Source organism: Ornithorhynchus anatinus, chromosome 1 (genome assembly GCF_004115215.2).
Source record: "Ornithorhynchus anatinus isolate Pmale09 chromosome 1, mOrnAna1.pri.v4, whole genome shotgun sequence".
Lineage (NCBI taxonomy): Eukaryota > Metazoa > Chordata > Mammalia > Monotremata > Ornithorhynchidae > Ornithorhynchus > Ornithorhynchus anatinus.
The window spans coordinates 118,935,447-118,945,593 of record NC_041728.1 but is presented as its reverse complement, the minus strand read 5'-3'; positions in this window follow the sequence as shown (position 1 = coordinate 118,945,593).

The following is a 10,147-nucleotide window of genomic DNA, read 5'->3' as shown; positions in this document are numbered from 1 at the left end:
CCCATGCTCTATCCAGTGGGCAATACTGCTTTTCTACTTTAAAGCCCTCCAAAAATCACATCTCCTCAAAGAAAGATGCCTTCCCTAATTAAGCCATTTCTCCTACCCTACTTCTCCTCTGAAGTATTTGATATGTACTCCACTCTCAACTCCACAGCATTTATGTAGATATCCTTCCACCCTGACATTTCTCCTTTTACTTTAATGAATGTCTACTCCTCTAGACCGCAAACTCCTAGTGGTCAGGGATTATGTCTACCAACTCTATTGTATTGCTCTTAGTACTTGATAAATATCATGGATTGACTGTTTTAATAGGACATGTACATATATATCTGTAGGTAAACATGTTCAATCGTAACTATTAAGCACTTCCTGTGTGCAGATCACTGTACTAAGCACTTGAGTATATGATATGGTAAATAACACTGAATCAGTAATGCCAATAAAAAATTTGCACTTCTCTTAGCCTCCAAAACTATCAGTCACTTAAAGGTCTCAGTTTGCCTCTGAAAATTATTTACAATTCTCATAGTTTGATTATTTTCTTTATTCTGAGGATTTATAAATTTCACACTACCTCATAGAGTTAAATGAAATAATATGATTTGTCTTCTCAATGTAATGGAGCCAACTAGGAATTATGCTTTATGGTAGCAGTCAGAATAATTAGTCACCCCAGATGCAAGCATCCATTTTTAATGGAGATGGGAAGCAATGTGGCCTAGTGGAAACAGCTCAAGCCTGAGGGGCAGAAGATGTGAGTTCTAATCCCAGCCCTGCCACTTGCCTGATGTGTGATTTTTGGGCAAGTCACTTAACTCTTCTGTGCTTCAGTTTTCTCATTTGTAAAATAGGGATTCAATCCCTGGCCTTCCTCCTACTTAGACTGTGAAGCCCACTTGGGGCAGGAACTATCTTCTATCTACTTCAGTGCTTAGTAAAGTGCTTAATATGACACATAGTAAGTGCTTAACAAATACCACAATTATCATTACTATGATTACTGCTATTATTGAAGCCTTTATTGCAGTCCCTCTGCTGGACATTCAGATAGATAGATGACAGGATCACTTTATGCATGAAGAAAAAATGGCTTCTGCCCATTGCTACCAAATCCCCTCCCCAAAAGTTGATCAGGTTCAGGTCACACAGTATACTAAAACCCTGATAAGAAATCCACTGGAGGCTCAATTCATACATCTAAGACTTCAACATTCAGCTGCTATAGTGCATTCTGTGACATGCAATCATTCCTGCTGCCCAGTCAACCAGTAGGGTAGGAGTGGAAGGGGAGGAAAGACACAGAGGGGGCTAGAGGGTGGATTTTATAGTTCGCTCTGATCTATCATAATTGTTTTTGGATTTTTTAAAAAAATAGTAGTTAAGTCCTTAGCATGTGCCAGGGACTGTATTAAGTGTTGGGGTTGATACGCGATAATCAGGTTGGACACAGTCCCTGCCCCACATGGGGCTCACAGCTTAAGTTGGAAGGAGGAGGATTTAGTTCACATTCAGGAAGCAGCATGGCCTAATGGAAAGGGCACAGGCCTAGGAGTCAGAAGACCTAGATTCTAATCCCTGCTCTGAACCTACCTGCTGTGTGTCCTTGGGCAAGTCATTCAACTTCACTGCGCCTCAGCTCCCTCATCTGTAAAATGGATATGCAATACCTGTCCTTCCTCCTGCTTAGACTGTGAGACCCGTGTAGGACTTGATTATGGAAAGCAGCAAGGTGTAGTGGATAGAGCCAGGGCCTGGGAATCAGAAGGTCGTTGGTTCTAAGCCCAGCTCCACCACTTGTCTGCTATGTGGTTTTGGGCATGTCACTTAACTTCTCTGTACCTCAGTTACCTCATCTGTAAAATGGGGATTAAGACTGTGAGCCCTCTGCAGGGCAGGGACTGTGTCCAACCTGATTTGCTTCTATCCACCCCAGGGCTTAATACAGTGCCTGGCACATAACAAGCACTTAACAAATACTATCACTATTATGATTATTGATTATCTTGTATCTACCCTTGTGCTTAGTATAGTTCTTAGCACGTAGTAAGCACTTAACAGATACCATAGTTATTTATAGATGAGGTAACAAGCAGAGAAAAGTTAAATAACTTGTCTAAGGTCACATAGAAGACAAGAGGCAGAGCCAGGATTAGAATCTAGGTCCTCTGACTTCCAGTCCCATGTTGTTTAATGGGCCTATGAAAAACTACTCCTTTTTCATCATATGAGATAATGATATCCTCAATCTCATGAAGATACTGAGTGTTCCAAAAACACACTGAGCTTTTGGATAAATGACTATACCATTCCAATAAATTACTGCTGTCATCCTAGTATAACTACAGCTTATGTGGAGAAGAGATACAGTTAAAAAACAATGACAACAGAGAAAAGAGTTGAACAGGAGAATACAATCAATGATATTTACTGAACACTTTCTGGGTAGAGAGCACTGTAATAAACACTTAAGCGAGTACAATATAACAGAGTTGGTAGACACGTTCCCTCTCCACAACAACCTTATAGTTTAGAGGGGGAGACAGACATAAATTTAAATAAATTACAGATATATGATACATGTGTGCAGCAAACCTGTTGTTTCCATTTAGCCTTTTCAGTCAGTACTCACTTCATGGCAAACACTGCATAGCTCACTTTGTTCCAATTTATCCCATCTGCTTAAGTATCCTTTCCTTTGAGTTTGACTAGACTTTTCCAATGATTCATTTCAACTTCCCCATCCCTTCTGAGTTGATCCTGTCTAATAAAAGCGCCTCTCTAATACTATTACAGCATATATTAAAATGCTAACTCAGGCTCCTTACTTTCTACTGCTTTTATCCATACTGGCCAACTGCATATGACCTTCTGAAAGGTATATGGCAGCAGTCCATAACCATGTTAAGAAGAATTTCCAACATTTAACTATTTAAACTACAAGGTAGAATCAACAATTTTTTAATTAGAGCAATAAAATGATAAAAAAATCCCCTCAACCAGTTGAGATGCTTCAAACTATACTGCCTCCCCCTCCCCACATAATTAAAAAAATTTGGTGAATTAAGCAGAACAAACACATAAAACAATTGGGAAAAATCTCCTTGGTTCAAGCTGAGTTAAAAAACCAAAAAACATATCAATGGGAAATTTGATCTAGTTGTCAGGTATCTTTTTGTGGGTTGAAATTTTTCCAAACTATTATGAATCAACAAAAGCGCTGAACAATCCCAGTTTTGATTAACGTGGAATGCAACTGTAATCTTCCTTTCTTGCACTGGGCTGTCAGACTAAATGATTATCTCTGACAGATAGGCCCAAATCTGTCTCAACATGGACTTTTCTGACATTCCTGAGAAATATATAGTTTTCCTTCTACACAAAGATTTGACTGGCAGTGAAATTTATCCATGTATGAATGTGTGCCTGTAAAGGCCAGTGTGGGACCCTTGTGTTCACACAAAAAACCTGACCCTTGTGTTGTGATTGCTGCACTGCCTGCTACTGGAACTCCTTGCTTCTCATTCTTTACTAGAGAAGCAGTGTGGCCTAGCAGATAGAACATGGGACTCAGAATCAGAAGGTCCTAGGTTCTACTTTCAGCTCTACCACTTGTCTAGTGGGTGACCTTGGACAAGTCATTTCAGTTTTCTGTGCCCTAGTTACCTCATCTGTAAAATGGGGATTAAGACTGCGAGCCCCATGTAGAACAGAAACTGTGTGCAATGTGATTATCTTGTAACTATCCTGGCACTTAGAACACCGCTTGGCATATGGAAAGCACTTAACAAATACCACAAATTATTATTATGAAGCTATTACTCAAAAAGAGTGCTTTTTTCTTGATAGCTGTGTGTCATACTGTTCTATCCTTGGCAGTTGAGTCCTTGTTTTCATGGTCTTTCGCTCTGTTTTACCATGTTCTTAAAATGCTTCCTCTGTCTTTCCTCTGACTTCCCCCATAGTTGGACAAGGGCCAGGTCTTCCCCTCTTAGAAGGATTTCTAAGTTTCGAAGGGCCTCATCTTCAGAGATCCTCTTAGGAGAATAGTAAGATGCTTTTGCCACCTGTTCAAGATTTACTCCTTGCCTGTGATGATGAGGCTGGAGTCACGGTCACTCTTCAGAGGTACCATAATGGCCAGAACATGACCATCAATCAGTGGTATTGATTGATCACTTACAATATCTTTAAATATAGAAGTTCTTGGGTTCGTGACAGGCTGAACTGTCTTGGATTTCTTCCATTTTGGATCTCTTCCACTTTGGAATACTAGCACCTGCTGTGCCTGCTCCTTAATTCAACTTTGCATCGCTAACACAGGTTTCTGAAAGTCCCACTCCTGCCTGAATGGCATCACCTGCTGCAAGGTCCTGGTGATGTAATAGGTGTTTCACAAAAAGTAAGCCTTTTAGCTCCAAATCATTTGTGTCAAATCAATCTTGGTGACTTTTCCTGGCACATCCAGGGACTTGACAGCTGGTTGGGATATGGCACTGTGAGGATGGGGGATTGTGGTTTGATTTTCTTTTTTCAGTCAGGGCTATTGTGATGTTCCTGTAGGAGTGCTTCAAGAATGAACATCATTCTTGATGTTCAGTTGTGTTGGTGGTTGGGAGGTCATCTTATGACATAATGGTTCTAGGATGTTGTGAACTTGAAGGGTATGGGATGGTCCATATAACATTTTTCTTCATATGTGGCTGTTGCCAGTCATGCTTCTTTGCAGAATCTTTTGTTTGGTAGGGAAAGAGTTGATCACATTGATGTTGAGCTTGCCAATCCCATGTGTCCCAATGACTTCCAATGAGTGGGCAACACTTCCTAGTCTGGCATTGAATTCACTCAAGACAAAGGCCCTGCATATGCCTGCTACTTATTACCTGATTTAACATTGAGGATTGTCCTCCAAAACCATATCTCTGGGCTTGCCAACCACCAAATCACTCAAACTGAATATCGGATACAGGTGAAACCTCAATATAATTCCTAATTAAAAATGGCAATATTTCTGTTCTGATAAATTGAGAACTGTACTTTTAAGAAGCCCAAGGAAAAAAGGCAGTCAAGGGCACATCTTGGCACATAGGGTGGTTTCTCAGAAGAACAAGTGAATCTGGAAGAGGAACATCATGCTTCTTTTCTAGCACTGGCACTTTAAACAGTGGCAAATATGCAGCCCAAATGTGGTTTGGTTATTTTCATAGACAGCTGCCTTACTGTTTCTCCCATGAACTGTGACCTGCTCCCCAAGCTGGAAATTATTTTTCCAATCTTATCATTTCCTTGATGATCTGGAAGTCTCTGAAAACATCTAGCTATTCAAGGAACCAATTTTGATCCTGTGTCTGAATGCCAAGAAGGTTTTTTTGTGTCCTGTCACCTGTGTCCTAGAGATGATTATCAAGGTGCAGTTCCAAGAATGAGAGCAACAGGGGACTCTTCTAGGGCTGATTTACTTAAATGCTTTCCTATCTCAGCACCTAGTACAGTGCTCTGCACACAGTAAGCACTCAGTAAATACCACTGATGATGATCTGAGAGGAATCGCAATCAACAGTGAGATGTTTTAGGATTTGGAGGAAAGATATAATCATTTATAAGGGTAAAATGAAAGCACGAAATTGTGTGGATTCAATAGTAGTGGGTGATGTCAAGATTTTGTTTTCGTTATTAAAAAGAATGAAGTTCCTTCTGTGCTATTAAAAATGTCAGAGAAGATTTGAAAGATGAAAAATGACATTTACAAGAAAAACAGATTTATTGCGAAAGGACTATTTAAAACATGTCTTGGTAGGATTAGTTTAGGGTTAGTGATGTGGAAATTAAAAAGGACAGAACCAGGACATGCTTTACTCTGCAGTAGATAATCAGGAGAGGAAAATTACCAGACACTATACTAAACACTGGGGTAGATGAGAGTTACTCAAATTGGACACAAGTCCATGTCCCACATGAGGCTCTCTGTCTTAATCCCCATTTTACAGATGAGGTAACTGAGGCACAGAGAAGTTAAGTAACTTGTCTTAGGTCACAGAGTGATCAAGTGGCAAAGCTGGAATTAGACCCTAAGTCCTCTGACTCCCAGGCCCATGCTCTTTCTATTAGGTCATGCTGCTTCTTGGGTACTTCTGCTAAAAGGTACGTATTGAATTAATTTAATTTAATTTGGTTTATATGACATATCTTTTTCAGGGCAAAGGCTAGGTAAAGGTAGATTTGGTGGTGGAGAAATGTTTTCCTAAGTGAATTTATACCCTCGTCTGAATTTAGATAATAATAATAATAATGTTGGTATTTGTTAAGTGCTTACTATGTGCCGAGCACTGTTCTAGGCGCTGGGGTAGACACAGGGGAATCAGGTTGTCCCACTTGGGGCTCACAATCTTAATCCCCATTTTACAGATGAGGTAACTGAGGCACCGAGAAGTTAAGTGACTTGCCCAAAGTCACACAGCTGACAAGTGGCTGAGCAGGCATTCGAACCCATGACCTCTGACTCCAAAGCCCGTGCTCTTTCCACTGAGCCACCAGATGACATTTCAAATCTCATTTGTTGTTTCCCAGTAATGGAAAGACTCTGCAGGGCAATAGCTAGGTTTCTCAGAAATAGGTGACCAGCAGAGTTGCCAACAGACCATAAATTCACATAAAGTCCATTCAATTCAGCTAAAATTGGCTGTGTCTATACAGCCTGTAAAAATATTTTGTTGTCCATAAATAGTTCCTCTCAGTGGTGTTTCCTGCCTTCTCTCCTTGGTGGCTTGGTTTTCCTCAGATTCATTTTGATACCACCAGTAGATCTAGGCTCTTGGCTGCTCTGAAAAATTCATCATAATTCGAGACTATTTCACGATGGCAAAGCTTGCTGAGTCAGAGCTGAAGGTTCCCTCTCTGATCTATTCTCCATCGTCAGAGGAGGAGTTTGGCCTAATGGAAAAAGCATGGGCCTGGGAGTCAGAGGACCTGGGTTCTAATCATATCTCTTCTATTTATCTGCTGTATGACCTTAGACAAGTCACTTAGCTTCTCTGTGCCTCAGTTATCTCATCTATACAATGGGGACTAACACTGTGAGCCCCATATGGGACATGGACTATGTCCAACCTGATTACCTTGTACTTCAGGGTACAAATACCACTAAATACCACAATTATTATTATTCATTCAATAGTATTTATTGAGCACTTACTATGTGCAGAGCACTGTACTAAGCGCTTGGAATGTACAAATCAGTAACAGATAGAGAAAGTCCCTGCCCTTTGACGGGCTTACAGTCTAATCGGGGGAGACAGACAGACAAGAACAATGGCAATAAATAGAATCAAGCGGAAGAACATCTCATTAAAACAATAGCAAATAAATAGAATCAAGGTGATGTACATCTCATTAACAAAATAAATAGGGTAATGAAGATATATACAGTTGAGCGGACCAGTACAGTGCTGAGGGGATGGGATGGGAGGGGGGAGGAGCAGAGGGAAAGGGGGGAGAAGAGGGTTTAGCTGTGGAGAGGTGAAGTGGGGGGGTAGAGGGAGCAGAGGGTATTATCTGCTCCAGTGCTTAGTACAGTGCTTGGCACATAGTAAGTGCTTAACAAGTACCATTAAAAAAAAAGGAAAGCAGAGATGTGCCATGGGTCTGGTCCTATTCAATTTATGCTATGTGAGCATGCTGGACGATGCAAAGAGAGACCTGGAAGGAGGTGTGAAAATATGCTTCTGCATTTCTGGAAATGCTTAATATGCTTAAGCATATTAATATGCTTAGCTGGCCAATGGGTTCCAAATAGGGCACAATGGCCTGGGATAAATAGGACTGATTTAGAAACTGAAGATATCTAAAAGGGCAGATAAAAGTTTTGTGGGGAGGGGGATGAGAGAGAGATGGAAGGTTAGGAGACCGCGGTCAGAGAAAGGTATTCCAGAATTGGCAGCATGGAAAGAGCATGGGCCTGGGACTCAGGAGACCTAAGTTCTAGCCCCAGCTCTGCCACTTGCCTGGTAAGTGACCTTGGGAAAGTCACTTCACTTTTCTGTGTATGTTTCCTACTGTAAAAGGGGATTCAATTCCAGTTCTTCCTCCTATTTAGATGGTAAGCCCCATGTGGAACAATCAATCAATCAATCAATCACATTTATGGAGCACCTACTGTGTTCAGATCACTGTACTAAAAGCTTGGGACAGTACAATGTTACAGAGTTGATAGACAGGTTCCCTGTCCACAACAAGCTTTTATACTAGAGGGGCAGGTACTCTGCTCAACCTGATTATCTTGTATCTATTCCAGTGCTTAGTACAGTGCTTGACACATAGGCCCTCAACAAATATTATGATTATTGTTTTTCACAAGGTTAAAGAGAGGTTCAATGACTAGTGACAATGTGATTCAGTGTGTGTTCAAATTGATACGTTGGTGACATGGAGGTGGAGCAGAAGGTTTGCCAACTTGAAATAGAGGAAGTGAGAGACTGGTGGGCGTCGGAGACCTTGGAAAGAGCCCGGGCTTGGGAGTCAGAAGTTCTGTGTTCTAATCCGGGCTCCGCCGCTTGCCAGCTGTGTGACTTTGGGCAAGTCATTTAACTTCTCTGTGCCTCAGTTACCTCATCTGTAAAATGGGGATTAAAACTGTGAGCCCCACGTGGGACAACCTGATCACCTTGTATCCCCCAGCGCTTAGACCAGTGCTTTGCACATAGTAAGCGCTTAACAAAAACCACCATTTATTTATTTTTTATTTTATAACTGTTGTATTTGTTAAGCACTTACTATGTAAGTAGTATTACCCACTAGGGCAGTAAGTTAAGCACTTACTATGTAAGTAGTATTACCCACTGTATTACCCACTAGGGCAGATACAAGATAACCGGGTTGGATACAGTCTCTATCTCACCTGGGGGTCATAATCTAAGAAGGAAGGAGTAGGACAATCTCCAATATACAGATGAGGAAACTGAGGCACAGAGAAGTTCAAGGACTTGCTCAAGGTCACTCGTAGGCAAGGGTGGAGCTGGGATTAGAACTCAGGTTCTCTGACTCTCCCAGGAAGAGAGGGATGGAGGTGATGGGATAGTGTCAAAGTGAAATTGTGGGGTGAGGAGCAGGCCGACTCCTCCCCCTTTCTTGTGAGAATGGGGAAGCAGAAGACCGTGAGGCCCTGAACGCATTATCTTCAGGAGGGAGCCATAATTAATAATAACAATAGTAATAATAATAATGGTACTTCTTATGCTCTTACTATGTCCCAAGCACTGCTCTAAGCACTGGGGTAGTTAGAAGTTAATTAAGTCGGATACTGTCCCTGTCCCACATGGGGCTCACACTCTTAATCCCCATTTTACAGATGAGGTAACTAACTCCTAGAGAAGTTCAGTGATTTGTCCCAAATCACACAACAGACAGGTGGCAGAGCCGTGATTAGAACCCAGGTCCTTCTGATTCCCAGGCCCGTGCTCTATCCACTTAGCCTTTCTGCTTCTCAGGTCTCAGGGATGGTGAGGAGGAGCAGTGACTGAATGAGGATTAGGTCGAGGAGGAAGCGGGATTGGCCCACAATGGAGCATTGGTTCCACACAGCAGATTCAGGGCTATTTCAGTTCCAAGAGTCTTTCTATTGCCGCTCTTAAAGGGAGTTAAGTAAGTTGATGGCAGGGATCCTGTCTATTTTAATGAACTCCCCCAAGGCTCAGAATGGAGCACAATAAATACTGCTGAGAAGAGAATGTTCCAAGAAAGAAAATAAAAAAATGAGGAATTTAAGATGTGAAGAGACACCATTTTAACTCCACTGTAAATGAAGAACTGCTCCTGGGATAGGAGACCACAGACTCCACATTAGTAGGGAATGAGAAAGCGAAATGGTAGAAATCCCCACTGGAGACCTGGAATTTTGAGGGGATGATTTAAGAGTTTCTTCCTCTTCAGGAGGTTTCTAGTAATAATAGTAATAATTGCGGTATTTGTTAAGAACTTACTATGTGCCAGGCACCTTACTAAGCACTGGAGTAGATACAAGATAAGTGGCTTGGACACAGTCCCTGTCTCACATGGGGCTCAGATTCTCAATCCCCGTTTTACAGATGAAGTAACTGAGGCACAGAAAAGTGAAGTGACTTTCCAAGGTCACACAGCAGACAAGTGGCAG